At 45.5% G+C, this 6,000-nt stretch overlaps 1 protein-coding gene across 1 annotated transcript in view; it reads right to left on the bottom strand.

Moving 5' to 3' along the window:
• The window catches only part of TRAF1 (TNF receptor associated factor 1), a 13,368-nt gene extending 13,176 nt beyond the window's left edge, over window positions 1–192 (bottom strand). The window contains exon 1 of the mRNA XM_029960535.1: window positions 90–192. The gene's annotated coding sequence lies outside the window, so the exon portion shown is untranslated. The remainder of the gene's footprint in view (window positions 1–89) is intronic.
• Between the last annotated feature and the right edge of the window lie 5,808 nt (window positions 193–6,000).

Below are 6,000 nucleotides of genomic sequence, written 5' to 3'. Positions count from 1 at the left end.
GGTCCCCGCGGCGGGAAGCGGGGGGCTGCGGGTTCCATCCCTTCATCCCTCCACCCCTCCCTCCCTCTCCCCTGCATCCCTCCCCGTACCTGGGCCCGGCGCTCCCCGCGGGCACGGGAGGTGCCGCTCGGTTGGATCCCGGCGCTGCTGCCTCGCCCCGGCCGGGAGGAGCGGGGAGCGCGAACCGCACCCGCGGGGCTTCCCCCGCTCCGGCGCAGTCCCGGCCCGCGGGGACGGGGAAGTGGCCGAGGAAATGCCCCAGGGAGCGAATTCCCCCGGGACAGCCGAAAGGGAGAAGCTGGCGGCTGGTTCCTGAACGCGGGGTGAGGTGCCGTCTGACATGGTGACCCGGCACGGGCACTCGGGCAGAAAGTCCTGCCTGCCCAGGGTGCGGTCACGGCCCAAAATATCCCTGCAGAGCCCTGGCTGCTCGGGGGAGCCCCTGCCCCAAGTACGGGACGGGAGCCTTGACTCCTTGGGACCTACGGGAAACCTCCCCCTCCAGCCCCGCTGTGCCTCCCCCTCCAATGCTGATCGTAACTCACACAGGGCTATGAGTTACAGGATAACTCGAGGGAGCTCAGTAACATATGCAAATCCTTCTAAGAGTGCAGCAAAGATTCTACAAAGGAAGGTTTCACTATCAGCAGAAGGTCCTCCTCACCCCTGACAGAGCTCACATTGCTGTCACCTTCTCTAAGTTCTGACCGAGGATTCAGCCAGAAAAGCAGTGGCAGATGCAAATCTGTTCACTCTTCCTTCTGAAGGAGACTTGGGGAATATCACTGAGGGCGGGTTCTTGCTGAAAATTAAAACTCAAAGGCAGAGGTGGCTCTCTGGGGCCTTCTCTCAGCTGCACTGACAACAGTGACCACCTCCAGGTACCCGGGACTGTGCCAGGGGTTGTTGGACATCAGTGAGTGTTTGCTCGGAGTCTGGCACCTTCCTGTGCTGTGTGTGCACAGATAGGCTCTTCATTTCCCCTTCCCTCTCTCTGCTTCTCTGGGCTGTAAATTTATTTGTAGGTGCTGGTCTGATGTAGATCCAGAGGTAGATCTGCAGGGCCCTGTATCACCTGAGAAAAGCGTAAGACAGCCTCAGTTAGTCCCCCCAATGAACCATTTGCTTTCGATAGTGTTGTTAAAATTCATGGCAAGTTCATCTGACCCAGGCAGTTTCTGCCAGGATGTGAGTGAGGTTCTGAAAGAGTTTTTAAAAGATTCCTGGATGTGGCTTTTTCAGCTTTGGGGCTATAAAGAGGTGTGAGATGTTAAATTTAGAAAGATCAGGGGTCAGGTTCTGTTTGGGGATGAAGGGGCAGCTCTTTGGGCTCTCAGTTCACTCCTTTTCTCCTGCTTTGAGACTTCTCAGAAGTCTCTGTGATTCTAGGACACCTCTGCCTTCAGAGGTGCTGAATTACACAAAGGAACCAAAGATAAGGTTTGGTACTTTCCAAGCTAGAGAGATTTCCTCTGTTAGATTTCCCCTTGATGAGATCAGTTAACTGAAAACAGGATGTGGCTCTGAGAGAGATTAAAATTTGAAGCTTAGCTTGACTGTAGAGCCATTCCCCCAGTGCTCAGCATTGCAGGGCCCTGTGTCACTATTTAAGGTGAATGATCATTTTTATACCCAAGGAAAAAAAGCTCGTAAGGGAATGTATTAATATATTTAATGTTACCTTTTAAAAATAAGCGAAGGGCTTGAGATTTTTAGCACAACAGATTTCACAGGGCATTTCAAATGGAATTTGGGCTCAGATGCTCTCTGTTATAAAGATGGTAATCAAAGTGTAAATGGTATTTTCAGGGCTGGTAATTGCATTTCAGAGAGATGCTTGAGATAGGGGTGTCTCATTCTATGAAAATGTGATTTTCAGTTAGTATAAATTACCTGGGAATGTGCACCTGTTCTAGGAAACCCTGAAAAGCTGGTAAAACACAGGAAGAAATAATTGCTTTCCAAGCAGCTCCAGTCCCCATGAGATGCAGTTCTCCAGGAAATGGAGCTGAGTGCTCCAAGTCAAGACTCCTGCCTGTTCATGGCTCTGATATTAAGTAGTTCTATAACTTTCCTGACTAAAACTACCCATGAAATAGGAGTACAACAGAGTATCTGAGATTTCATCAATTCAAGATGAAAAAAAAAAGAAGAATCATTAAATTTGATGTACTGTTAATCCTCAGCAAACCTGACAGCTTTGCCACAGTTCAGTCTCTCGCCTCTAATAAAACCTTTTTACATGTTTTAGTTCTCTCTGCCTCTGTCTACTACCAGTTGCAACTGCTTTGTTATGGGGATACCCTGAGGACCAGCCCAACTCCCTTTAAAGAGAAGGAAAGTTTCCCACTAAGTTTTGTAAGAGTTGGACTGAGATCCTCCAAGAGACATCAGGAATCAATTTGGTTTTCTTCATCCCTGCTCTGCCTCAGGATTTTTTCCAGATCATATTCTCTGTAAGATAGTATTATCCTCAGCTTCCCAGGGATTTTTCCCCCCCCCTAAAGAATAGATGCTCTGGAGCTCTTCTTCAGCATTTGTCAGGGAAAAAGCACCCAAAAATGGACACTCCATCTATCTATCTATCTATCTATCTATCTCTTATTTCAGTCCCTCACTAAAGCAGTTTCCACAAGACAAGCCAAGGAATCCCCCTGAAGGGAAGAGAGAAAATGAAAGTGTTTCTCTGTGTCACAGTGGCCTTGATGGTTTCCTACAACAGGATTTCAGAGTAAATCACAAGGAGATTTCTGAGCCTGCCTCTGATTTTAGGCAGCCAGGCAGACCTTCTTTACACTAAGAAGCTTCCTGGTGGGCTCCTGTCTCAGTCACTCCCCCCCATATCAGGGGTATGAGCCCAGCATGGACCAGTTTGTGCCAGTTTCCCCAGTTCAGGCTCTGCTGCAGCCTGGCCATGTGAAGGGTTTCTGCTCCACTTGTGGTTGTGCTTCTGTTGCTCTGGATGTACACAGGGCCTGAGCTAAACTGGAAAATTCTTAGCTGCTTATTTCCATTCTTAATGCTTTGGAGAGAACTCTGGGAACGGGCTCTGTGCCCAGGGGAAGGCTGCCAAAACTCTCCTCCAAAGCCCTGGATGTGACATGAAAAAACAAGTTCAGATCCAGTGTCTTTTGACTCTAAACCAGCTGGGAAAATATGGATATTCCATTGACAGCCCAGGTCACTTGCACAGAGGGGACAGAAACAGTGATCAGAAAACTCAGTGTGATTGACTGGGACTAATTAGTGAAAAAAAGAAACATCAGGTTTCTTTAATAATGTCTTAATTAATTCTCACTAATGACAAAATTGAGGGGAGAGGGTAAATGTCCATTAACCCTTTTCAGAATATGTTCATTTTGCTAATAATAAAAAAAAAAAGAGATGTTTAGATGTTGTTTTGCACGTGACAGAAGCAGAAGGAGACTGTGCACTGAATTCCATCTCTCTGAGACCACAATTCACTTGGCTGTTGTGGGATGACTAATAGCATCAGGCTCAGCTTCCCAATAGTATTTTTCAGCATGATTCATAATCCTGAGTAATTTCCACACCACCACTTGCAAATGTCTACTTGTACCTGCATTTCATGGGTGACACACCCGGGGAACACCGAGGATCCAAGTGTTCTCCAAGGGTTCACAGGGGGAAAACTAAATACTCTTTACAGGTGTAAAGAAAGACCAGAGCCCCCCATCAAAACACTGCTACAGTAGGGAAGAAAACTCCTGAGTGTTCACAAACCAAGAAGTTTTAAGGAGGAATCTGAAGGAGAAAGGAAAATAAACGTTGAATGAGAAAGTTGGAAGTGGGAAAAGCAGGTATAGAGAGCAGCAGGTCTGTGTTCTGAACACAGGCAAGCACATCAGTGCTTAAATTCCTCAGCAGAAAGAGCCCTCTCATGGGGCCAAGTCTCTTGGCAGTGATGGGACTCCAAAAGCACATCATCCCAAGCACGTTCCCAGCAGCATCCTTGGAATCCAGCCAAGGAAACAACGCTTGGAGCTCCACCTCGAGCACCTGAATCAAAAATTGGGTGTTGAAACCCCAGAGCCAGTGAGGGAGGCACAAAATGCTCAGGAAGTGGATGTTCCCATCTGTCCAGGTTTGGGGATGAGGGAACCCTGGAAGAAATCAAAGCACAGGCTGGATCTGGGGTGCAAAAGTCCAGAATTGGGGTGAGGTTTCACGAGCTGAGCTCGGGTTTCCCTGTGGCAAGACACAAACAGGAAGGAAATTCAGCATTTCTTCAATCTGGTCACCTAAAATCACATCTAATACTTTTTCTTACTGTGAATATTTTGTTTCAAAGCCCAGGGACTGGCAGAAAAGTGTTTCTGGGCTGGGATATTCTCTGCAGGGACTCAGCCCAGTTCAGAACTGGGCACGGGGATGGGCAGGACACGGGGATACACAGGAGTGTGCTTTGAACTCCTGGAGGTTTAACTATAACCCCAATTCTGCCATAAATCCACCTAATCTTGTTAAATTCAATCACAGATTAATTTGATCCCTCCTGTTTCCATAAGAAGTTTTTGATCCTATCTTGGTTTTGAGATTCCTGACTGAAACAGCAGCTTAGAAACAAAATATAGTATTACATAGATGGGTGACTCCAAACTTTTGGAATGACAGCAGTGGTGGGAATGAAGACATATTTGTACCAGGCTGTCAGAGCCTGGGCACAAATATTCTCTCGGACCTCACAGCAGAAGGTTTTTATGGAAAATGTTATGATTTAGGCAGTGAAAATGACATTTTTATGGCATTTTGCTTTTATAAATAATGAAGGAAACCTGGCTAATCAGAGCCTGGCAGAGACAGAGAACTCAGCAAGGTAGTAAGTGAGCAACTGAAGTCACATTTATGCCCAGTCTGTGCCCAACAGTAGAGTTTCTGTCTATATACTGTAAATCACCTTTCAGCAGGTACAGACTGGCACAGTGAAATGGGAATCCAATATCTCAGCTGATTCAAATATAACTTTTTGTTTACTTTACTTGTAAAAGAAATTGCTATTTTGGTTGTCAAGTAGCAAACAAGGAAAGGAACTATGGCCTGAACCACAGCACTTTAGGGATAATCTGCTTTTCATGACTTCTTGCTCTGAATGTGGGTAAATGTATTTTATAAACAACCCCCTGTGTGTAACAACTACTTCCTGGGGTAGAAAAGAAAGGGTTCAACACACCAAGCTTTACTCAAGATTTCTCTGCTATTGTTTTCTGAACTTAAATGTTCCTTTTTATGACACTTGTGGTGTTTAATTCAGCTTTCCAGAAATCAGTTGCTGCTTCAACATGTGCCCAAATTCCAAGTTCATTCAGAACTTGAAAAGCAAAATTTAACCCAGGGACTGGAATTCTGTAACGATGCAGGAATTGGCAAAACCAAACCCTTGGTTCCCAGGAGAATGACAGAGCCAAAGCCAGATATTTCTTCTAATTAGAGATGAAAACATTATTAAATATCTGAAAAATTGGAAGCATATGTAACTCCTATAAGGTGGGTGTTTTACTGGAAAATAACTGAGGGCTGTGCCAAAATTCTGTGTGTTCTGATGTAAGAATTCAGCAGGAGATTGAGAACACATTTTGCTGGGAGACATCCCAAACATGAACATTTACACAGGCTGAAAATAAAACCCCCTGTAGGGTCAAGTCAGACAACTCAGGATGGATGAAAATTGGCAGCTCTCAGGGAGTGATTATTTTTAATTAGAAAATAATATTCACTCAAAAGAAAAAAGATGGATTTCCTTACTATGTGTTTACTCATGTTTTCCACACCCCTGCTATAAATGGATTTACAGACCCTGGCAGTAGATTCCACGACCCTTTGTTTGTGGAAATGGGGGTTGGAAGTTTTTTTATTAAAAAAGGAGTTTTGAACTCGAAAGCAACATCAGTAAGGATGCAATCTGAGGGGTTTGTGTTGCCTACCTGAGGCAGGAGCTCACTTGCTGACTAAGAAGAGAGGCTGAACACCCTCATTGCTCTT

This window comes from Manacus vitellinus, unplaced genomic scaffold (genome assembly GCF_001715985.3).
Source record: "Manacus vitellinus isolate BGI_N305 unplaced genomic scaffold, ASM171598v3 scaffold_27_pilon, whole genome shotgun sequence".
Classification (NCBI taxonomy): Eukaryota; Metazoa; Chordata; class Aves; order Passeriformes; family Pipridae; genus Manacus; species Manacus vitellinus.
Note: the sequence above shows the minus strand (reverse complement) of the source record. Positions and strands in the feature narration are given on the sequence as shown.